Source organism: Schistocerca gregaria, chromosome 7 (genome assembly GCF_023897955.1).
Source record: "Schistocerca gregaria isolate iqSchGreg1 chromosome 7, iqSchGreg1.2, whole genome shotgun sequence".
Lineage (NCBI taxonomy): Eukaryota > Metazoa > Arthropoda > Insecta > Orthoptera > Acrididae > Schistocerca > Schistocerca gregaria.
In genome coordinates this window covers 109335498-109359150 of record NC_064926.1, presented here as the reverse complement: position 1 = coordinate 109359150, position 23653 = coordinate 109335498, and the positions used below count along the sequence as shown (strand labels likewise).

Here is a 23653-nt window from a genome sequence, read left to right as displayed (position 1 = left end):
AACAAGCTTCATCGGATTTTTCTGTCGTTTTTACTTCACGATCTACCGGACCATACTTTGCGAATAGCGCTCGTAATATTTCTTCTACCATCGCTTCCTCTGGATATGTTTTACCGTTATTAGTCCACACTAGAATGAAAGAAGAGAGACAATAATTTACTTCTGTATTGCACAGGTGAAGTTCTACTAACGGAGTACTCCTAAAATTATGTATCAAATCACTGACAAATGTACAAAGCCCTGAAAACATGGTTTTTGTTGTAAAATGAAGACTTTCACGACGGGGTGACATGGCTGTTGATATACTTTTCGGGATGTGAGGTCGTGGTTCATGAACATTACTGCTCCTTACGTTTCGTCCAGGTCTTGCCGAGTTCGGCCTCTGAGGAAGTCCAGCGCAGTCCTGGACGAAACGTAAGGAACAGAAAAGTTCTTGGACCACGACCTCACATCCCGAAAAGTATATCAACAGCCACGGTTTTTGTTACCTCTGGAACTGGACGTTCAACAGACTACTCATCATGAAAAGACAGAAGAAAATAGCATCGCTTTGTCACTGGGAATCCTAAATAATATATTCTGAATCATATTCATGGTATTTACGTAAATGGATCTGTAGATTCAGAACTGCCGATACAGCCATGCTGCAAAATGAGACGAACGAAAATCCTTTAAGTCACATTTTTCGTCGTACCGTCATTTGACTTCGTTTTTTGTATGCTGCATTATGTGTGCACTTTTTCGTCATTTTCCCCTTTTTCCGGATGAACAATACTAGTTTATTATGGTTTCTATACATTTTAATAATTGATATGTATTGGAGACGATGATTGATCGCTTAAGAGTAATGCAGTATAAAATCAAACAACTGCGTGTCTCTAATTTTTCCCAAATATAAAGGGTGCAAAATTCACGATGTGTAATACTGCTATCCATCGTTGCAGTTGTAAACGTATACACAGTTGATCACTGCGTTACGCAGTATGTAAGCTACTCTTTCTAGCACCATGTAGCATGTCACAGCAATACTTCCAATCTTACGGCAGTCATGGTTAACAGTCATCCACTCTACAGAATTTCACTGTGTAACTACAGAATACTGTTGCTGTCTGGTCTTGCAACACATCGACTACCTTCACATTCCTAGTTAAAGACACTTGGTTCTCCGTGGCAATCGACGACGTGCGCTGTCCATAGCAGACTGACTGCTGCAGCAAGTGATCTGACCACAGACGCACCCTTGAGACAAAGAACGTGCTTCATTCGTTCATAGCCCAACATCTTCGTTATTTGGTTGTAAATTCAAAAATAATTAAAAGTGTCAATATCGATATTAACTGCCAGGTTATTGCATGAATATTCCCGTAATTATACGTCTTTCATCCGATAATTAGAGTTTTCCAGGCTCTCGCCGTCTGGTTAAATAGGTGTCCCCATGGCACCTGGGAAAGTCTGACAAGTGCATGGTAGGCTGCAGCAACAGCTGTGGGAAATAATCTTTTGACCTGTTCATCCCTCACTGGCGAGGTAGCCCTTTGCAGAGTGGATTTTATTTGTGCATAATGCAAAGCCTAGCTGTTATCGCTTCAGGTCACTAACTGCAAAACATTACAAACCACTGTCGCAAAAGGAACAACTCATGGTTCAAACGTATTAGTCTGACTGTTTATTTTAGTAATACACAGTGCAATTTCTTTCTTACAATTTACTGTGTTCAAAATGACTTCAGTTCCTTGCGTTGGCGACACAGTTACCGAAGTAAAAGACGCCAGATGTCTGTGACTGTGATTACGTTGTATGCGCAGAGGAAGTCTTTGATCACCACCTCTAGAACGTGCTGAATGGCTTCATCTTTACGATTTGAATATCGAACAGAGTCCTCGTCATTGACTGAAACTTACACACTTTGTTTACTTTCATTCCAGAACAAAAAAATGGTTCAAATGGCTCTGAGCACTATGCGACTTAACTTCTGAGCTCATCAGTCGCCTAGAACGTAGAATTAATTAAATCTAACTAACCTAAGGACGTCACACGCATCCATGGCAGGATTCGAACCTGCGACTGTAGCGGTCGCTCGGTTCCAGACTGCAGCGCCTAGAACCACACGGCCACTCAGGCCGGCCCATTCCAGAACGCTACATGGTTCAATCTCATGGTGAAACGCAAGTCAAGAAGGATAATATTTGTGCTAATGATCAAGCCATCCAAATAAAACGTTTTGTTAAGTTACGAAACCCATAACGGTCTTAGAAGTCTTACACTTCTACTGGCTATCAGAGGAAAATAAGTACAGCATAACGCATTCAGTTTACATAAGAGAAAGTCACGATCCTTATATCACAGCACATCCTCTATTCCTATTTCAATAACCCACCATTTTTCTTTTGCTTCCAAAATAGTTTAAGGTTGCTAGGAATAACTAACTCTAAACACAGAAAGCCTCCTGGAAAACTACGTACATGTATTTGCTGCAGTGGTACTATTGTTTCACCTGCTTATATTATGTAGATATAATTCGCTGAAATTGATGGACATACTGTACATATCTAAGTACTGAGCGACCTGGTCTATCCCTGACTACTACGTGTCAGGATTGGTGAGAGAAATGATGACTGAAAAGACTGATTTACGCCAGGGCGTACAGTCGCACAGTGGTGGTAGCGGTGTGTGCTTATTCCGTCATGTTCAGCATCATTTTCAAGCAGGAATCCCGAACACAGTTAGTGGATTGTAAGGCGGATCCAGAACCAGATATAGAAACAGATCATAACTTTTTAGAGCTGAAGAGTATGCTAAGGTTAAAGACCCTACTCTGGGGGAATCCATGAGCATAGAAGTGGGATTCGAAAATACTGGATAATGAAGTGACACACTTGAAGTTCTCCAAGGCTATAGATACTGCGATGAAGAATAGCTGAGTAGGTAGTTCAGTTAAAGAGGAATGGAGATCTCTAAGACAGACAGGCACAGAAGTTGGAAAGAAAAACATGCTTACAGAGGGTAACTGCGAAGAAACTGTGGGCAAGAAAAGAAATATTTCAGTCGATTGATGACAGAAGGAAGTAGAAAAATGTTCAGGGAAATTCAGGAATAAAGAAGTTCAAGTCATTCAGGGATGAAATAAATAGTAAGTGCAGGGACGTTAAAGCACAATGGCTGCATGAAAAATGTGAATAAATCGAAAAAGAAAAACACTGTTACAAGCACTGACTCAGCGTACTTCGGTGAATAAAAGGCAAGGGTGCTAATATTAAGAACGCAATGGGAAATCCAGCGTCAAATGAAGAGGGGACAGAGAGTAAATGGAGAGAATACACTGAAGAGCTCTTTGTTGGGGGACTAGCCTGATGACGTGGTAGAAGAAAAAACAAGAGTCGACAGGGAAGGGATAGGGGATCAAGTATTAGAATCAAAATTTAAAAGATATATGGACGGCTTAAGATCAAATAAAGCAGAGTGGACAAATACCTTTCCATCACTGTGCGACGTAGTAACAAAATGACTATTCACTTTGGTGTATAGAATATATGAGTTTGGAGACATACCATCTGACTTTAGGAAAAACATCATCCACACAATTCAGTAGATTGCAAGAGCTGACAAGTGCGAGAATTTCGCCACAATCAGCACAGCAGCTTATGAATCCAAGATGCTGACAAGAATAATGTACAGAACAATAGAAAAGAAAATGAGGATGTGATAAGCGACGATAGCTTGGCTTTAGAAATGTAAAATTACTAGACAGGCTGGTCTGACGTTGTGGTTGCGTAGAAGCAAGTCAAAAAAGGTCAAGACACATTCATAGGACTTGTAACCTGGAAAAAGTGGTCGACAACGTCAAATGGTGTAATATGTCCGAAATGCTGAGAAAAATAAGAGTAAACTATAGAGAAAGATGAGAAATATACAATATTTAGAAGAACCAATATGTAACTATAAGAGTGGAAGACCACAAGTGAAGTACTTGGATTAAAACGTGAGCGAGACAGGGATGCAGTCTTTCGCCCACACTATTCAACCTACACATCAAAGAACCAATGACGGAAAGAAAGATTCAAGAGTAGAATTGAAATTCAATGTGAAAGAATACCAATGATACGATTCAACGATGAAGTTGCTATCCTGAGTGAAAATGAAAAAGAAACAGATGATCTGCTGAATGGAATGAACAGTCTAACGACTACAGAATATGGACTGAGAGTAAACCGAAGAATGACGGACGTAGTGAGACGTAATAAAAATGAGAATAGCGAGAAACTTAACATTAAGATTGGTGATAACGAAGTACGTGGAGTCAAGGAATTCCGTTGCCAAGGCAGCAAAATAATCCAGCAGTGAAGACTTAAGCAGCAGACCAGCACTGGCAAAAAGGGCATTCCTGGCCAAGAGAAGCGTACTAGTATAAGCATAGACCTTAATTGAAGGAAGAAATTTCTGGGAATGTACGTTTGGAACTCAGTGATTGTGGGAAAACCGGGAAAGAAGGGAATCGAAGCATCTCAGATGTGATGCTCCAGAAGAATTTTGAAAATTAGGTGGACTGATAAGGTAAGGTATGAGAAGGTTCTCTAGAGAATCGGTGAGGAGAGAAATATTTCGAAAATACTAACAAGAAGAAGGGGCAGGATGATATGATACCTCTTAAGACACCATGAAATATCTTCCGTCATACTGTAAGGGGGTGTAAAGGGTAAATACTGTACAGCAAGGCAGCTGTTGGAATACAGCCAGCAGGTAACTGAGGACGAAGGTTGCAAGTGCCACTTTGAGATAAAGATTTTGGCACAGGACAGGAATTCGTGGCAGGCCAGAACAACCATGACTCAAAAAATTATATCAGTCTGACAATCCTCACAGTCGCAATATATGCTTGTAAACGCAGGCGACCATTGAATGCTCCACGCACCAATCCGCCGATAGTGTCCGTTGTTCTGTATTGTGAGTGGCAGCTACCACGATGTCATGAAGTCCACTACCAGGGGACGCCCTGTGTGCCGTCAGCAGTGAAGAAAATGCGCGTCCCGCTCAGGTAGTCCAGAGTCTTGCTGGTAACGCACCCTTCGCCAGCTCATGGGCTTGGGTGCTGTAGCCGGCAACAGTTATCCGTTGCCTAGCAGCCGTTACGTGGTCATCCCTGAGAGACTGACCAGGACGAAGGCCGATGACGTCCACTTGGTTAGGTGGACGCAAGGGCCTGCCTCCCCAACCAGCCAGGCGGCCTCAGTGCTCACAGGGTAGAAGCTCCCTACACACCAGCTGCCCACGTTTGGTAAATCTCCAAAGTCCCACATCCGCTACGCCACAGGTAGGCGAGTCAATGAGTCAGTCAGCCCTCACGGAGTCAGCTGATATTTATCACCAGCGGCTGATAGTGATTACCCTGAAACTCAAAAGTCCTTCATTTTCTCCCCATCAAGACGCAAACAGAATGGCTCCATGAGTGAATACTTTGAGCCACTAAGCGCAATTGTTCATAACGTGATAGCTACCTTTCTGACATAGTCATTTGGGACACTTACGAGTAAGTTCTCATCCTATTACTTATCCCGCCCGTTTTTCCTAGCTCGTTGTGCCCTGAACATGGATTGCTTGTTAAAGTTGCAACGTGAGAGTTTCTCAGCAGAATTCAAGTGACATACTTAGAAAATATTACACCATTTTCGGTCACACGACATTATTTAGGCGAAACTGGCATTTTCAGTTTGTAGGTTAGTACAAGTTCAGGTGATATCTTGCACAGCCATTTTTATAGAGCTATTTATTTAATTAAAAGGCACCGTTACCGGTTTCAATCCAACAGTTTCATTAATAGATAACTTGTTCACATTATGATATACTTTTGTCACATTGCATTAGTTCCCACCAATATGATGAATTTCCTGGTATTTGTAATACACAACAACCAAAACGTTATGTGAGAAAATATTTGTTTAGCAGTAATCGTGCCTCAAAACGTGCTTCAAAACTGAAAATTACAGTTACTCGCGTCGAAACTTCCACGGCATTATGATCCAGTGCTGAATGCTTGGGTTCATACAGCAGCGAAGAATCACTTTCTTTATGTTGGTTGATTGGTTTTGTGGAAGGAGACCAGATAGGGAGGTCATCGGTCTTATAGGATTAAGGAAGGATTGACACGGAATCAGCATGGCTTCAGAAAACATAGCTCTTGTGCAACGCACGAAGTAATGGCCGCTATCGACAAGGGATCTCAAGTTGATTCCATATTTCTAGATTTCCGGAAAGCTTTTGACACCGTTCCTCACAAGCGACTTATAATCAAGCTGCGGGCCTATGGGGTATCGTCTCAGTTGTGCGAGTGCAATCGTTATTTCCTGTCAGGAAGGTCGCAGTTCGTAGTAATAGCCGGCAAATCATCGAGTAAAACTGAAGTGATATCAGGTGTTCCCCAGGGAAGCGTCCTGGGACCTCTGCTATTCCTGATCTGTATAAATGACCTGGGTGACAATCTGAGCAGTTCTCTTAGATTGTTCGCAGATGATGCTGTAATTTACGGTCTAGTAAGGTCATCCGAAGACCAGTATCAGTTACAAAGCGATTTAGAAAAGAATGCTGTATGGTGTGTCAGGTGGCAGTTGACGCTAAATAACGAAAAGTGTGAGATGATGCACATGAATTCCAAAAGAAATCCATTGGAATTCGATTACTCGATAAATAGTACAATTCTCAAGGCTGTCAATTCAACTAAGTACCTGGGTGTTAAAATTACGAACAACTTCAGTTGGAAGGACCACATAGATAATATTGTCGGGAAGGCGAGCCAGAGGTTGCGTTTCATTGGCAGGACACTTAGAAGATGCAACAAGTCCACTAAAGAGACAGCTTACACTACACTCATTCGTCCTCTGTTAGAATATTGCTGCGCGGTGTGGGATCCTTACCAGGTAGGATTGACGGAGGACATCGAAAGGGTGCAAAAAAGGGCAGCTCGTTTTGTATTATCACGTTATAGGGGAGAGAGTGTGGCAGATATGATACACGAGTTGGGATGGAAGTCATTCAGCATAGACGTTTTTCGTCGCGGCGAGACCTTTTACGAAATTTTAGTCACCAACTTTCTCTTTCGAATGCGAAAATATTTTGTTGAGCCCAACCTACATAGGTAGGAATGATCATCAAAATAAAATAAGAGAAATCAGAGATCGAACAGAAAGGTTTAGGTGTTCGTTTTACCCGCGCGCTGTTCGGGAGTGGAATAGTAGAGAGATAGTATGATTGTGGTTCGATAAACCCTCTGCCAAGCACTTAAATGTGAATTGCAGAGTAGTCATGTAGATGTAGATGTAGAAGGAAGTCGCCCGTGCCCTTTGAAAGGAATCATCACGGCATTTGCCTGGAGCGATTTAGGGAAATCACGGACAACCTAAATCAGGACGACCGGACACGGGATTGAAATGTCGTTCTCCCGAATACGAGTCCAGTGTCTAACCATTACGCCACCTCGCTCGGTTTTCTTTATGTATTTATGTACATAAACAACCTAAGACATCACATACACACCAAGATCTTTCCCCACAAAGAAAGATCTATACAAAGATGACTATAAAACGAGAATAACAATGCCAAAGACATTCTCTATCAGAGATTTTCAGGTACATGCATTAACTACAGTACATATTTACCAACCAGAACCGTTCCATTATGAACAATCTATATTAAATGAAAAACTAATTAAAATAAACGTAAACAAAATAAAAAGACCGTCGACACATGAGGACACACGATGCTGTGAATCGTAATCCGCACTAGCCTTCGCGGAGCGAGACGAGGGGTGGAGGAAAACCATTCGTACCACAACTGTTCGGAAATTCGAAGATCAAGTAGCGTTGAACACACTCTCCTGAGTAAAGGAGACAACTTCCGTGTGGTGTCCGGGTTTCGAACCCGGATCAGCTACTTGGGAAGCAACCACGCTGACCGACACACCACCACTGCCTTCCCCTACAAGCTGTTTGCGCCGTGATGTGTCGCCTTCCCTCCTGGCGCCAGAGGACGAAGGCTATCTCGCTGTAGGCGCTCAACGCCGAGTGGAAGGCGAGCACATCTGAACCCGTTTTCCTGGTGCAGCTAGGGCGATATACTGTGACTAGGCGCAGAACTGACTTCCACTGAAGAAATCTGCCCTTTAATGCACATCAGGGCCAACACGAAATTTCTAATATGAAGTACTCACTGACGATCCAAAGACGTTTCAGTACGTATGCGTCGGTACCGCCGGGGCAGTGCCTAAGTATTGTAAAGTGAAGGTCGACAGTTCGATCCTCACACGAAGTATTTCATTGGCTTCCCACGAGTACGTAATGCACAGCGTGGCTGTTGCTAGGAAACGGCCTTAGATGCCGTTTGCTAATATCTGCTTTCTTTTGCGTCAATGTGGAAATTATCCTATTACTAAATACAGTTGTGCTAGTTACAGTTCAAACTGGATACGACGGAAGAGCGCGGGATGCGTTTCCTACGCCACATCTGACATTGCGCCTTAAATATTGTAAGACTGACATAATTCCGTCCTACCGAAAAAAGAAACAGATTTCGCAGTCAGGTTCTTGAGATAATGCTAGAGACGGAAGTCACTGGGACTGTTGTCTCACACGTCAGATTGGCCGAGCGGTCTAAGGCGCCAGATTTAAGCTCTGGTTTCCGAAAGGGAGCGTGGGTTCGAACCCCACATCTGACAACGCATTTTAATCATTCAGAAACTAACCTACTCCATTCATGTTGTAGAACAAGTAAATTACGCAGAAACACGCCATGGAGGTTTTGCTAGGGAAGACAGTGGCAGCAGTGCTGGCGTCTCACGTCCCATAGGCTGAGCAGTCAAAAAGAAATAGCGGAACATACTTTTCCTGTGTCGAGTTTCAGCTCTTCTCACGGACGTTTCCGTGGTCGTTGTGTTGTGGCTCTGGGCTCGAAGCGACAGGCGAAAATGAGTCAACAGTGACACGTACGTGTTTCAATGAATGGCAGGGCCTTAATAAAGATAGATGAAACGGCGGTTGGGGTAGTGGAGTCCTGAAGCGGCCGTATTGCGCGGGCAATAAGCTCACCAAGTTAGACTGTTATTATGCTAATAACGAGGGGGCTGTGGGTTCGATCCCACCAAGGGCTATTCCATTTTGTTTCCCTAAAAGGCAAATCCCAAGTGATCTGTACAAGGACTAAGGCGTCCGCCCGTCTGGCGACGTTCTCGCCAACTTGTATGCCACGCCAAAGACACGGGTCCATGCCCGATCACCGAAATTCGACAGCGTTGGGCGTGGTTAGTACTCAGGTGGGTGACCAGCTAGGAAGTCCGCGAGCTATTGGTTTCTTCAGTTTTGCCTTTTTCCTTAGTTTTTGAGTCTGCTGCGCGGAAATCCTGCGGTCCAGCACGCTGACACCTCTCTTGCTTCTCGGTACGCACAGGGGCGAACCTGCGGCCACTGTCAAATGAAAGAGTCCGTTGTGTGTTTGTCGATTTGGCGTCTCCCAGTCGTTTCTAGCGCCAGTCCTCTACATATACGGCCATTTGCAAGCGTCAGCTTTCGCGTCAGCCGAGCAAAGTCGAGACAAGTCGACACATGAGGACACACGATGCTGTGAATCGTAATCCGCACTAGCCTTCGCGGAGCGAGACGAGGGGTGGAGGAAAACCATTCGTACCACAACTGTTCGGAAATTCGAAGATCAAGTAGCGTTGAACACACTCTCCTGAGTAAAGGAGACAACTTCCGTGTGGTGTCCGGGTTTCGAACCCGGATCAGCTACTTGGGAAGCAACCACGCTGACCGACACACCACCACTGCCTTCCCCTACAAGCTGTTTGCGCCGTGATGTGTCGCCTTCCCTCCTGGCGCCAGAGGACGAAGGCTATCTCGCTGTAGGCGCTCAACGCCGAGTGGAAGGCGAGCACATCTGAACCCGTTTTCCTGGTGCTGCTAGGGCGATATACTGTGACTAGGCGCAGAACTGACTTCCACTGAAGAAATCTGCCCTTTAATGCACATCAGGGCCAACACGAAATTTCTAATATGAAGTACTCACTGACGATCCAAAGACGTTTCAGTACGTATGCGTCGGTACCGCCGGGGCAGTGCCTAAGTATTGTAAAGTGAAGGTCGACAGTTCGATCCTCACACGAAGTATTTCATTGGCTTCCCACGAGTACGTAATGCACAGCGTGGCTGTTGCTAGGAAACGGCCTTAGATGCCGTTTGCTAATATCTGCTTTCTTTTGCGTCAATGTGGAAATTATCCTATTACTAAATACAGTTGTGCTAGTTACAGTTCAAACTGGATACGACGGAAGAGCGCGGGATGCGTTTCCTACGCCACATCTGACATTGCGCCTTAAATATTGTAAGACTGACATAATTCCGTCCTACCGAAAAAAGAAACAGATTTCGCAGTCAGGTTCTTGAGATAATGCTAGAGACGGAAGTCACTGGGACTGTTGTCTCACACGTCAGATTGGCCGAGCGGTCTAAGGCGCCAGATTTAAGCTCTGGTTCCCGAAAGGGAGCGTGGGTTCGAACCCCACATCTGACAACGCATTTTAATCATTCAGAAACTAACCTACTCCATTCATGTTGTAGAACAAGTAAATTACGCAGAAACACGCCATGGAGGTTTTGCTAGGGAAGACAGTGGCAGCAGTGCTGGCGTCTCACGTCCCATAGGCTGAGCAGTCAAAAAGAAATAGCGGAACATACTTTTCCTGTGTCGAGTTTTAGCTCTTCTCACGGACGTTTCCGTGGTCGTTGTGTTGTGGCTCTGGGCTCGAAGCGACAGGCGAAAATGAGTCAACAGTGACACGTACGTGTTTCAATGAATGGCAGGGCCTTAATAAAGATAGATGAAACGGCGGTTGGGGTAGTGGAGTCCTGAAGCGGCCGTATTGCGCGGGCAATAAGCTCACCAAGTTAGACTGTTATTATGCTAATAACGAGGGGGCTGTGGGTTCGATCCCACCAAGGGCTATTCCATTTTGTTTCCCTAAAAGGCAAATCCCAAGTGATCTGTACAAGGACTAAGGCGTCCGCCCGTCTGGCGACGTTCTCGCCAACTTGTATGCCACGCCAAAGACACGGGTCCATGCCCGATCACCGAAATTCGACAGCGTTGGGCGTGGTTAGTACTCAGGTGGGTGACCAGCTAGGAAGTCCGCGAGCTATTGGTTTCTTCAGTTTTGCCTTTTTCCTTAGTTTTTGAGTCTGCTGCGCGGAAATCCTGCGGTCCACCACGCTGACACCTCTCTTGCTTCTTACGCACAGGGGCGAACCTGCGGCCACTGTCAAATGAAAGAGTCCGTTGTGTGTTTGTCGATTTGGCGTCTCCCAGTCGTTTCTAGCGCCAGTCCTCTACATATACGGCCATTTGCAAGCGTCAGCTTTCGCGTCAGCCGAGCAAAGTCGAGACAAGTCGACACATGAGGACACACGATGCTGTGAATCGTAATCAGCACTAGCCTTCGCGGAGCGAGACGAGGGGTGGAGGAAAACCATTCGTACCACAACTGTTCGGAAATTCGAAGATCAAGTAGCGTTGAACACACTCTCCTGAGTAAAGGAGACAACTTCCGTGTGGTGTCCGGGTTTCGAACCCGGATCAGCTACTTGGGAAGCAACCACGCTGACCGACACACCACCACTGCCTTCCCCTACAAGCTGTTTGCGCCGTGATGTGTCGCCTTCCCTCCTGGCGCCAGAGGACGAAGGCTATCTCGCTGTAGGCGCTCAACGCCGAGTGGAAGGCGAGCACATCTGAACCCGTTTTCCTGGTGCTGCTAGGGCGATATACTGTGACTAGGCGCAGAACTGACTTCCACTGAAGAAATCTGCCCTTTAATGCACATCAGGGCCAACACGAAATTTCTAATATGAAGTACTCACTGACGATCCAAAGACGTTTCAGTACGTATGCGTCGGTACCGCCGGGGCAGTGCCTAAGTATTGTAAAGTGAAGGTGACAGTTCGATCCTCACACGAAGTATTTCATTGGCTTCCCACGAGTACGTAATGCACAGCGTGGCTGTTGCTAGGAAACGGCCTTAGATGCCGTTTGCTAATATCTGCTTTCTTTTGCGTCAATGTGGAAATTATCCTATTACTAAATACAGTTGTGCTAGTTACAGTTCAAACTGGATACGACGGAAGAGCGCGGGATGCGTTTCCTACGCCACATCTGACATTGCGCCTTAAATATTGTAAGACTGACATAATTCCGTCCTACCGAAAAAAGAAACAGATTTCGCAGTCAGGTTCTTGAGATAATGCTAGAGACGGAAGTCACTGGGACTGTTGTCTCACACGTCAGATTGGCCGAGCGGTCTAAGGCGCCAGATTTAAGCTCTGGTTCCCGAAAGGGAGCGTGGGTTCGAACCCCACATCTGACAACGCATTTTAATCATTCAGAAACTAACCTACTCCATTCATGTTGTAGAACAAGTAAATTACGCAGAAACACGCCATGGAGGTTTTGCTAGGGAAGACAGTGGCAGCAGTGCTGGCGTCTCACGTCCCATAGGCTGAGCAGTCAAAAAGAAATAGCGGAACATACTTTTCCTGTGTCGAGTTTTAGCTCTTCTCACGGACGTTTCCGTGGTCGTTGTGTTGTGGCTCTGGGCTCGAAGCGACAGGCGAAAATGAGTCAACAGTGACACGTACGTGTTTCAATGAATGGCAGGGCCTTAATAAAGATAGATGAAACGGCGGTTGGGGTAGTGGAGTCCTGAAGCGGCCGTATTGCGCGGGCAATAAGCTCACCAAGTTAGACTGTTATTATGCTAATAACGAGGGGGCTGTGGGTTCGATCCCACCAAGGGCTATTCCATTTTGTTTCCCTAAAAGGCAAATCCCAAGTGATCTGTACAAGGACTAAGGCGTCCGCCCGTCTGGCGACGTTCTCGCCAACTTGTATGCCACGCCAAAGACACGGGTCCATGCCCGATCACCGAAATTCGACAGCGTTGGGCGTGGTTAGTACTCAGGTGGGTGACCAGCTAGGAAGTCCGCGAGCTATTGGTTTCTTCAGTTTTGCCTTTTTCCTTAGTTTTTGAGTCTGCTGCGCGGAAATCCTGCGGTCCACCACGCTGACACCTCTCTTGCTTCTTACGCACAGGGGCGAACCTGCGGCCACTGTCAAATGAAAGAGTCCGTTGTGTGTTTGTCGATTTGGCGTCTCCCAGTCGTTTCTAGCGCCAGTCCTCTACATATACGGCCATTTGCAAGCGTCAGCTTTCGCGTCAGCCGAGCAAAGTCGAGACAAGTCGACACATGAGGACACACGATGCTGTGAATCGTAATCAGCACTAGCCTTCGCGGAGCGAGACGAGGGGTGGAGGAAAACCATTCGTACCACAACTGTTCGGAAATTCGAAGATCAAGTAGCGTTGAACACACTCTCCTGAGTAAAGGAGACAACTTCCGTGTGGTGTCCGGGTTTCGAACCCGGATCAGCTACTTGGGAAGCAACCACGCTGACCGACACACCACCACTGCCTTCCCCTACAAGCTGTTTGCGCCGTGATGTGTCGCCTTCCCTCCTGGCGCCAGAGGACGAAGGCTATCTCGCTGTAGGCGCTCAACGCCGAGTGGAAGGCGAGCACATCTGAACCCGTTTTCCTGGTGCTGCTAGGGCGATATACTGTGACTAGGCGCAGAACTGACTTCCACTGAAGAAATCTGCCCTTTAATGCACATCAGGGCCAACACGAAATTTCTAATATGAAGTACTCACTGACGATCCAAAGACGTTTCAGTACGTATGCGTCGGTACCGCCGGGGCAGTGCCTAAGTATTGTAAAGTGAAGGTGACAGTTCGATCCTCACACGAAGTATTTCATTGGCTTCCCACGAGTACGTAATGCACAGCGTGGCTGTTGCTAGGAAACGGCCTTAGATGCCGTTTGCTAATATCTGCTTTCTTTTGCGTCAATGTGGAAATTATCCTATTACTAAATACAGTTGTGCTAGTTACAGTTCAAACTGGATACGACGGAAGAGCGCGGGATGCGTTTCCTACGCCACATCTGACATTGCGCCTTAAATATTGTAAGACTGACATAATTCCGTCCTACCGAAAAAAGAAACAGATTTCGCAGTCAGGTTCTTGAGATAATGCTAGAGACGGAAGTCACTGGGACTGTTGTCTCACACGTCAGATTGGCCGAGCGGTCTAAGGCGCCAGATTTAAGCTCTGGTTCCCGAAAGGGAGCGTGGGTTCGAACCCCACATCTGACAACGCATTTTAATCATTCAGAAACTAACCTACTCCATTCATGTTGTAGAACAAGTAAATTACGCAGAAACACGCCATGGAGGTTTTGCTAGGGAAGACAGTGGCAGCAGTGCTGGCGTCTCACGTCCCATAGGCTGAGCAGTCAAAAAGAAATAGCGGAACATACTTTTCCTGTGTCGAGTTTTAGCTCTTCTCACGGACGTTTCCGTGGTCGTTGTGTTGTGGCTCTGGGCTCGAAGCGACAGGCGAAAATGAGTCAACAGTGACACGTACGTGTTTCAATGAATGGCAGGGCCTTAATAAAGATAGATGAAACGGCGGTTGGGGTAGTGGAGTCCTGAAGCGGCCGTATTGCGCGGGCAATAAGCTCACCAAGTTAGACTGTTATTATGCTAATAACGAGGGGGCTGTGGGTTCGATCCCACCAAGGGCTATTCCATTTTGTTTCCCTAAAAGGCAAATCCCAAGTGATCTGTACAAGGACTAAGGCGTCCGCCCGTCTGGCGACGTTCTCGCCAACTTGTATGCCACGCCAAAGACACGGGTCCATGCCCGATCACCGAAATTCGACAGCGTTGGGCGTGGTTAGTACTCAGGTGGGTGACCAGCTAGGAAGTCCGCGAGCTATTGGTTTCTTCAGTTTTGCCTTTTTCCTTAGTTTTTGAGTCTGCTGCGCGGAAATCCTGCGGTCCACCACGCTGACACCTCTCTTGCTTCTTACGCACAGGGGCGAACCTGCGGCCACTGTCAAATGAAAGAGTCCGTTGTGTGTTTGTCGATTTGGCGTCTCCCAGTCGTTTCTAGCGCCAGTCCTCTACATATACGGCCATTTGCAAGCGTCAGCTTTCGCGTCAGCCGAGCAAAGTCGAGACAAGTCGACACATGAGGACACACGATGCTGTGAATCGTAATCCGCACTAGCCTTCGCGGAGCGAGACGAGGGGTGGAGGAAAACCATTCGTACCACAACTGTTCGGAAATTCGAAGATCAAGTAGCGTTGAACACACTCTCCTGAGTAAAGGAGACAACTTCCGTGTGGTGTCCGGGTTTCGAACCCGGATCAGCTACTTGGGAAGCAACCACGCTGACCGACACACCACCACTGCCTTCCCCTACAAGCTGTTTGCGCCGTGATGTGTCGCCTTCCCTCCTGGCGCCAGAGGACGAAGGCTATCTCGCTGTAGGCGCTCAACGCCGAGTGGAAGGCGAGCACATCTGAACCCGTTTTCCTGGTGCTGCTAGGGCGATATACTGTGACTAGGCGCAGAACTGACTTCCACTGAAGAAATCTGCCCTTTAATGCACATCAGGGCCAACACGAAATTTCTAATATGAAGTACTCACTGACGATCCAAAGACGTTTCAGTACGTATGCGTCGGTACCGCCGGGGCAGTGCCTAAGTATTGTAAAGTGAAGGTCGACAGTTCGATCCTCACACGAAGTATTTCATTGGCTTCCCACGAGTACGTAATGCACAGCGTGGCTGTTGCTAGGAAACGGCCTTAGATGCCGTTTGCTAATATCTGCTTTCTTTTGCGTCAATGTGGAAATTATCCTATTACTAAATACAGTTGTGCTAGTTACAGTTCAAACTGGATACGACGGAAGAGCGCGGGATGCGTTTCCTACGCCACATCTGACATTGCGCCTTAAATATTGTAAGACTGACATAATTCCGTCCTACCGAAAAAAGAAACAGATTTCGCAGTCAGGTTCTTGAGATAATGCTAGAGACGGAAGTCACTGGGACTGTTGTCTCACACGTCAGATTGGCCGAGCGGTCTAAGGCGCCAGATTTAAGCTCTGGTTCCCGAAAGGGAGCGTGGGTTCGAACCCCACATCTGACAACGCATTTTAATCATTCAGAAACTAACCTACTCCATTCATGTTGTAGAACAAGTAAATTACGCAGAAACACGCCATGGAGGTTTTGCTAGGGAAGACAGTGGCAGCAGTGCTGGCGTCTCACGTCCCATAGGCTGAGCAGTCAAAAAGAAATAGCGGAACATACTTTTCCTGTGTCGAGTTTTAGCTCTTCTCACGGACGTTTCCGTGGTCGTTGTGTTGTGGCTCTGGGCTCGAAGCGACAGGCGAAAATGAGTCAACAGTGACACGTACGTGTTTCAATGAATGGCAGGGCCTTAATAAAGATAGATGAAACGGCGGTTGGGGTAGTGGAGTCCTGAAGCGGCCGTATTGCGCGGGCAATAAGCTCACCAAGTTAGACTGTTATTATGCTAATAACGAGGGGGCTGTGGGTTCGATCCCACCAAGGGCTATTCCATTTTGTTTCCCTAAAAGGCAAATCCCAAGTGATCTGTACAAGGACTAAGGCGTCCGCCCGTCTGGCGACGTTCTCGCCAACTTGTATGCCACGCCAAAGACACGGGTCCATGCCCGATCACCGAAATTCGACAGCGTTGGGCGTGGTTAGTACTCAGGTGGGTGACCAGCTAGGAAGTCCGCGAGCTATTGGTTTCTTCAGTTTTGCCTTTTTCCTTAGTTTTTGAGTCTGCTGCGCGGAAATCCTGCGGTCCACCACGCTGACACCTCTCTTGCTTCTTACGCACAGGGGCGAACCTGCGGCCACTGTCAAATGAAAGAGTCCGTTGTGTGTTTGTCGATTTGGCGTCTCCCAGTCGTTTCTAGCGCCAGTCCTCTACATATACGGCCATTTGCAAGCGTCAGCTTTCGCGTCAGCCGAGCAAAGTCGAGACAAGTCGACACATGAGGACACACGATGCTGTGAATCGTAATCAGCACTAGCCTTCGCGGAGCGAGACGAGGGGTGGAGGAAAACCATTCGTACCACAACTGTTCGGAAATTCGAAGATCAAGTAGCGTTGAACACACTCTCCTGAGTAAAGGAGACAACTTCCGTGTGGTGTCCGGGTTTCGAACCCGGATCAGCTACTTGGGAAGCAACCACGCTGACCGACACACCACCACTGCCTTCCCCTACAAGCTGTTTGCGCCGTGATGTGTCGCCTTCCCTCCTGGCGCCAGAGGACGAAGGCTATCTCGCTGTAGGCGCTCAACGCCGAGTGGAAGGCGAGCACATCTGAACCCGTTTTCCTGGTGCTGCTAGGGCGATATACTGTGACTAGGCGCAGAACTGACTTCCACTGAAGAAATCTGCCCTTTAATGCACATCAGGGCCAACACGAAATTTCTAATATGAAGTACTCACTGACGATCCAAAGACGTTTCAGTACGTATGCGTCGGTACCGCCGGGGCAGTGCCTAAGTATTGTAAAGTGAAGGTGACAGTTCGATCCTCACACGAAGTATTTCATTGGCTTCCCACGAGTACGTAATGCACAGCGTGGCTGTTGCTAGGAAACGGCCTTAGATGCCGTTTGCTAATATCTGCTTTCTTTTGCGTCAATGTGGAAATTATCCTATTACTAAATACAGTTGTGCTAGTTACAGTTCAAACTGGATACGACGGAAGAGCGCGGGATGCGTTTCCTACGCCACATCTGACATTGCGCCTTAAATATTGTAAGACTGACATAATTCCGTCCTACCGAAAAAAGAAACAGATTTCGCAGTCAGGTTCTTGAGATAATGCTAGAGACGGAAGTCACTGGGACTGTTGTCTCACACGTCAGATTGGCCGAGCGGTCTAAGGCGCCAGATTTAAGCTCTGGTTCCCGAAAGGGAGCGTGGGTTCGAACCCCACATCTGACAACGCATTTTAATCATTCAGAAACTAACCTACTCCATTCATGTTGTAGAACAAGTAAATTACGCAGAAACACGCCATGGAGGTTTTGCTAGGGAAGACAGTGGCAGCAGTGCTGGCGTCTCACGTCCCATAGGCTGAGCAGTCAAAAAGAAATAGCGGAACATACTTTTCCTGTGTCGAGTTTTAGCTCTTCTCACGGACGTTTCCGTGGTCGTTGTGTTGTGGCTCTGGGCTCGAAGCGACAGGCGAAAATGAGTCAACAGTGACACGTACGTGTTTCAATGAATGGCAGGGCCTTAATAAAGATAGATGAAACGGCGGTTGGGGTAGTGGAGTCCTGAAGCGGCCGTATTGCGCGGGCAATAAGCTCACCAAGTTAGACTGTTATTATGCTAATAACGAGGGGGCTGTGGGTTCGATCCCACCAAGGGCTATTCCATTTTGTTTCCCTAAAAGGCAAATCCCAAGTGATCTGTACAAGGACTAAGGCGTCCGCCCGTCTGGCGACGTTCTCGCCAACTTGTATGCCACGCCAAAGACACGGGTCCATGCCCGATCACCGAAATTCGACAGCGTTGGGCGTGGTTAGTACTCAGGTGGGTGACCAGCTAGGAAGTCCGCGAGCTATTGGTTTCTTCAGTTTTGCCTTTTTCCTTAGTTTTTGAGTCTGCTGCGCGGAAATCCTGCGGTCCACCACGCTGACACCTCTCTTGCTTCTTACGCACAGGGGCGAACCTGCGGCCACTGTCAAATGAAAGAGTCCGTTGTGTGTTTGTCGATTTGGCGTCTCCCAGTCGTTTCTAGCGCCAGTCCTCTACATATACGGCCATTTGCAAGCGTCAGCTTTCGCGTCAGCCGAGCAAAGTCGAGACAAGTCGACACATGAGGACACACGATGCTGTGAATCGTAATCCGCACTAGCCTTCGCGGAGCGAGACGAGGGGTGGAGGAAAACCATTCGTACCACAACTGTTCGGAAATTCGAAGATCAAGTAGCGTTGAACACACTCTCCTGAGTAAAGGAGACAACTTCCGTGTGGTGTCCGGGTTTCGAACCCGGATCAGCTACTTGGGAAGCAACCACGCTGACCGACACACCACCACTGCCTTCCCCTACAAGCTGTTTGCGCCGTGATGTGTCGCCTTCCCTCCTGGCGCCAGAGGACGAAGGCTATCTCGCTGTAGGCGCTCAACGCCGAGTGGAAGGCGAGCACATCTGAACCCGTTTTCCTGGTGCTGCTAGGGCGATATACTGTGACTAGGCGCAGAACTGACTTCCACTGAAGAAATCTGCCCTTTAATGCACATCAGGGCCAACACGAAATTTCTAATATGAAGTACTCACTGACGATCCAAAGACGTTTCAGTACGTATGCGTCGGTACCGCCGGGGCAGTGCCTAAGTATTGTAAAGTGAAGGTCGACAGTTCGATCCTCACACGAAGTATTTCATTGGCTTCCCACGAGTACGTAATGCACAGCGTGGCTGTTGCTAGGAAACGGCCTTAGATGCCGTTTGCTAATATCTGCTTTCTTTTGCGTCAATGTGGAAATTATCCTATTACTAAATACAGTTGTGCTAGTTACAGTTCAAACTGGATACGACGGAAGAGCGCGGGATGCGTTTCCTACGCCACATCTGACATTGCGCCTTAAATATTGTAAGACTGACATAATTCCGTCCTACCGAAAAAAGAAACAGATTTCGCAGTCAGGTTCTTGAGATAATGCTAGAGACGGAAGTCACTGGGACTGTTGTCTCACACGTCAGATTGGCCGAGCGGTCTAAGGCGCCAGATTTAAGCTCTGGTTCCCGAAAGGGAGCGTGGGTTCGAACCCCACATCTGACAACGCATTTTAATCATTCAGAAACTAACCTACTCCATTCATGTTGTAGAACAAGTAAATTACGCAGAAACACGCCATGGAGGTTTTGCTAGGGAAGACAGTGGCAGCAGTGCTGGCGTCTCACGTCCCATAGGCTGAGCAGTCAAAAAGAAATAGCGGAACATACTTTTCCTGTGTCGAGTTTTAGCTCTTCTCACGGACGTTTCCGTGGTCGTTGTGTTGTGGCTCTGGGCTCGAAGCGACAGGCGAAAATGAGTCAACAGTGACACGTACGTGTTTCAATGAATGGCAGGGCCTTAATAAAGATAGGTGAAACGGCGGTTGGGGTAGTGGAGTCCTGAAGCGGCCGTATTGCGCGGGCAATAAGCTCACCAAGTTAGACTGTTATTATGCTAATAACGAGGGGGCTGTGGGTTCGATCCCACCAAGGGCTATTCCATTTTGTTTCCCTAAAAGGCAAATCCCAAGTGATCTGTACAAGGACTAAGGCGTCCGCCCGTCTGGCGACGTTCTCGCCAACTTGTATGCCACGCCAAAGACACGGGTCCATGCCCGATCACCGAAATTCGACAGCGTTGGGCGTGGTTAGTACTCAGGTGGGTGACCAGCTAGGAAGTCCGCGAGCTATTGGTTTCTTCAGTTTTGCCTTTTTCCTTAGTTTTTGAGTCTGCTGCGCGGAAATCCTGCGGTCCACCACGCTGACACCTCTCTTGCTTCTTACGCACAGGGGCGAACCTGCGGCCACTGTCAAATGAAAGAGTCCGTTGTGTGTTTGTCGATTTGGCGTCTCCCAGTCGTTTCTAGCGCCAGTCCTCTACATATACGGCCATTTGCAAGCGTCAGCTTTCGCGTCAGCCGAGCAAAGTCGAGACAAGTCGACACATGAGGACACACGATGCTGTGAATCGTAATCCGCACTAGCCTTCGCGGAGCGAGACGAGGGGTGGAGGAAAACCATTCGTACCACAACTGTTCGGAAATTCGAAGATCAAGTAGCGTTGAACACACTCTCCTGAGTAAAGGAGACAACTTCCGTGTGGTGTCCGGGTTTCGAACCCGGATCAGCTACTTGGGAAGCAACCACGCTGACCGACACACCACCACTGCCTTCCCCTACAAGCTGTTTGCGCCGTGATGTGTCGCCTTCCCTCCTGGCGCCAGAGGACGAAGGCTATCTCGCTGTAGGCGCTCAACGCCGAGTGGAAGGCGAGCACATCTGAACCCGTTTTCCTGGTGCTGCTAGGGCGATATACTGTGACTAGGCGCAGAACTGACTTCCACTGAAGAAATCTGCCCTTTAATGCACATCAGGGCCAACACGAAATTTCTAATATGAAGTACTCACTGACGATCCAAAGACGTTTCAGTACGTATGCGTCGGTACCGCCGGGGCAGTGCCTAAGTATTGTAAAGTGAAGGTCGACAGTTCGATCCTCACACGAAGTATTTCATTGGCTTCCCACGAGTACGTAATGCACAGCGTGGCTGTTGCTAGGAAACGGCCTTAGATGCCGTTTGCTAATATCTGCTTTCTTTTGCGTCAATGTGGAAATTATCCTATTACTAAATACAGTTGTGCTAGTTACAGTTCAAACTGGATACGACGGAAGAGCGCGGGAAGCGTTTCCTACGCCACATCTGACATTGCGCCTTAAATATTGTAAGACTGACATAATTCCGTCCTACCGAAAAAAGAAACAGATTTCGCAGTCAGGTTCTTGAGATAATGCTAGAGACGGAAGTCACTGGGACTGTTGTCTCACACGTCAGATTGGCCGAGCGGTCTAAGGCGCCAGATTTAAGCTCTGGTTCCCGAAAGGGAGCGTGGGTTCGAACCCCACATCTGACAACGCATTTTAATCATTCAGAAACTAACCTACTCCATTCATGTTGTAGAACAAGTAAATTACGCAGAAACACGCCATGGAGGTTTTGCTAGGGAAGACAGTGGCAGCAGTGCTGGCGTCTCACGTCCCATAGGCTGAGCAGTCAAAAAGAAATAGCGGAACATACTTTTCCTGTGTCGAGTTTTAGCTCTTCTCACGGACGTTTCCGTGGTCGTTGTGTTGTGGCTCTGGGCTCGAAGCGACAGGCGAAAATGAGTCAACAGTGACACGTACGTGTTTCAATGAATGGCAGGGCCTTAATAAAGATAGGTGAAACGGCGGTTGGGGTAGTGGAGTCCTGAAGCGGCCGTATTGCGCGGGCAATAAGCTCACCAAGTTAGACTGTTATTATGCTAATAACGAGGGGGCTGTGGGTTCGATCCCACCAAGGGCTATTCCATTTTGTTTCCCTAAAAGGCAAATCCCAAGTGATCTGTACAAGGACTAAGGCGTCCGCCCGTCTGGCGACGTTCTCGCCAACTTGTATGCCACGCCAAAGACACGGGTCCATGCCCGATCACCGAAATTCGACAGCGTTGGGCGTGGTTAGTACTCAGGTGGGTGACCAGCTAGGAAGTCCGCGAGCTATTGGTTTCTTCAGTTTTGCCTTTTTCCTTAGTTTTTGAGTCTGCTGCGCGGAAATCCTGCGGTCCAGCACGCTGACACCTCTCTTGCTTCTCGGTACGCACAGGGGCGAACCTGCGGCCACTGTCAAATGAAAGAGTCCGTTGTGTGTTTGTCGATTTGGCGTCTCCCAGTCGTTTCTAGCGCCAGTCCTCTACATATACGGCCATTTGCAAGCGTCAGCTTTCGCGTCAGCCGAGCAAAGTCGAGACAAGTCGACACATGAGGACACACGATGCTGTGAATCGTAATCCGCACTAGCCTTCGCGGAGCGAGACGAGGGGTGGAGGAAAACCATTCGTACCACAACTGTTCGGAAATTCGAAGATCAAGTAGCGTTGAACACACTCTCCTGAGTAAAGGAGACAACTTCCGTGTGGTGTCCGGGTTTCGAACCCGGATCAGCTACTTGGGAAGCAACCACGCTGACCGACACACCACCACTGCCTTCCCCTACAAGCTGTTTGCGCCGTGATGTGTCGCCTTCCCTCCTGGCGCCAGAGGACGAAGGCTATCTCGCTGTAGGCGCTCAACGCCGAGTGGAAGGCGAGCACATCTGAACCCGTTTTCCTGGTGCTGCTAGGGCGATATACTGTGACTAGGCGCAGAACTGACTTCCACTGAAGAAATCTGCCCTTTAATGCACATCAGGGCCAACACGAAATTTCTAATATGAAGTACTCACTGACGATCCAAAGACGTTTCAGTACGTATGCGTCGGTACCGCCGGGGCAGTGCCTAAGTATTGTAAAGTGAAGGTCGACAGTTCGATCCTCACACGAAGTATTTCATTGGCTTCCCACGAGTACGTAATGCACAGCGTGGCTGTTGCTAGGAAACGGCCTTAGATGCCGTTTGCTAATATCTGCTTTCTTTTGCGTCAATGTGGAAATTATCCTATTACTAAATACAGTTGTGCTAGTTACAGTTCAAACTGGATACGACGGAAGAGCGCGGGAAGCGTTTCCTACGCCACATCTGACATTGCGCCTTAAATATTGTAAGACTGACATAATTCCGTCCTACCGAAAAAAGAAACAGATTTCGCAGTCAGGTTCTTGAGATAATGCTAGAGACGGAAGTCACTGGGACTGTTGTCTCACACGTCAGATTGGCCGAGCGGTCTAAGGCGCCAGATTTAAGCTCTGGTTCCCGAAAGGGAGCGTGGGTTCGAACCCCACATCTGACAACGCATTTTAATCATTCAGAAACTAACCTACTCCATTCATGTTGTAGAACAAGTAAATTACGCAGAAACACGCCATGGAGGTTTTGCTAGGGAAGACAGTGGCAGCAGTGCTGGCGTCTCACGTCCCATAGGCTGAGCAGTCAAAAAGAAATAGCGGAACATACTTTTCCTGT

At 47.6% G+C, this 23653-nt stretch overlaps 9 non-coding genes across 9 annotated transcripts; all 9 read left to right on the top strand.

The window, feature by feature from the left end:
* The first annotated feature begins 8617 nt into the window (after positions 1 to 8617).
* Positions 8618 to 8701, top strand: Trnal-uaa (transfer RNA leucine (anticodon UAA)). The gene has a single exon. It is a non-coding gene; the product is annotated as a tRNA-Leu (tRNA).
* A 1766-nt stretch (positions 8702 to 10467) lies between these two features.
* Trnal-uaa (transfer RNA leucine (anticodon UAA)) lies at positions 10468 to 10551 on the top strand. Its single transcript has one exon. It is a non-coding gene; the product is annotated as a tRNA-Leu (tRNA).
* Positions 10552 to 12313: 1762 nt separating this feature from the next.
* On the top strand, positions 12314 to 12397 carry Trnal-uaa (transfer RNA leucine (anticodon UAA)). Its single transcript has one exon. It is a non-coding gene; the product is annotated as a tRNA-Leu (tRNA).
* A 1762-nt stretch (positions 12398 to 14159) lies between these two features.
* On the top strand, positions 14160 to 14243 carry Trnal-uaa (transfer RNA leucine (anticodon UAA)). Its single transcript has one exon. It is a non-coding gene; the product is annotated as a tRNA-Leu (tRNA).
* Positions 14244 to 16006: 1763 nt separating this feature from the next.
* Positions 16007 to 16090, top strand: Trnal-uaa (transfer RNA leucine (anticodon UAA)). The gene has a single exon. It is a non-coding gene; the product is annotated as a tRNA-Leu (tRNA).
* Positions 16091 to 17852: 1762 nt separating this feature from the next.
* Positions 17853 to 17936, top strand: Trnal-uaa (transfer RNA leucine (anticodon UAA)). Its single transcript has one exon. It is a non-coding gene; the product is annotated as a tRNA-Leu (tRNA).
* Positions 17937 to 19699: 1763 nt separating this feature from the next.
* Trnal-uaa (transfer RNA leucine (anticodon UAA)) lies at positions 19700 to 19783 on the top strand. Its single transcript has one exon. It is a non-coding gene; the product is annotated as a tRNA-Leu (tRNA).
* Positions 19784 to 21546: 1763 nt separating this feature from the next.
* On the top strand, positions 21547 to 21630 carry Trnal-uaa (transfer RNA leucine (anticodon UAA)). Its single transcript has one exon. It is a non-coding gene; the product is annotated as a tRNA-Leu (tRNA).
* Positions 21631 to 23396: 1766 nt separating this feature from the next.
* Trnal-uaa (transfer RNA leucine (anticodon UAA)) lies at positions 23397 to 23480 on the top strand. The gene has a single exon. It is a non-coding gene; the product is annotated as a tRNA-Leu (tRNA).
* The last annotated feature ends 173 nt before the right edge of the window (positions 23481 to 23653 follow it).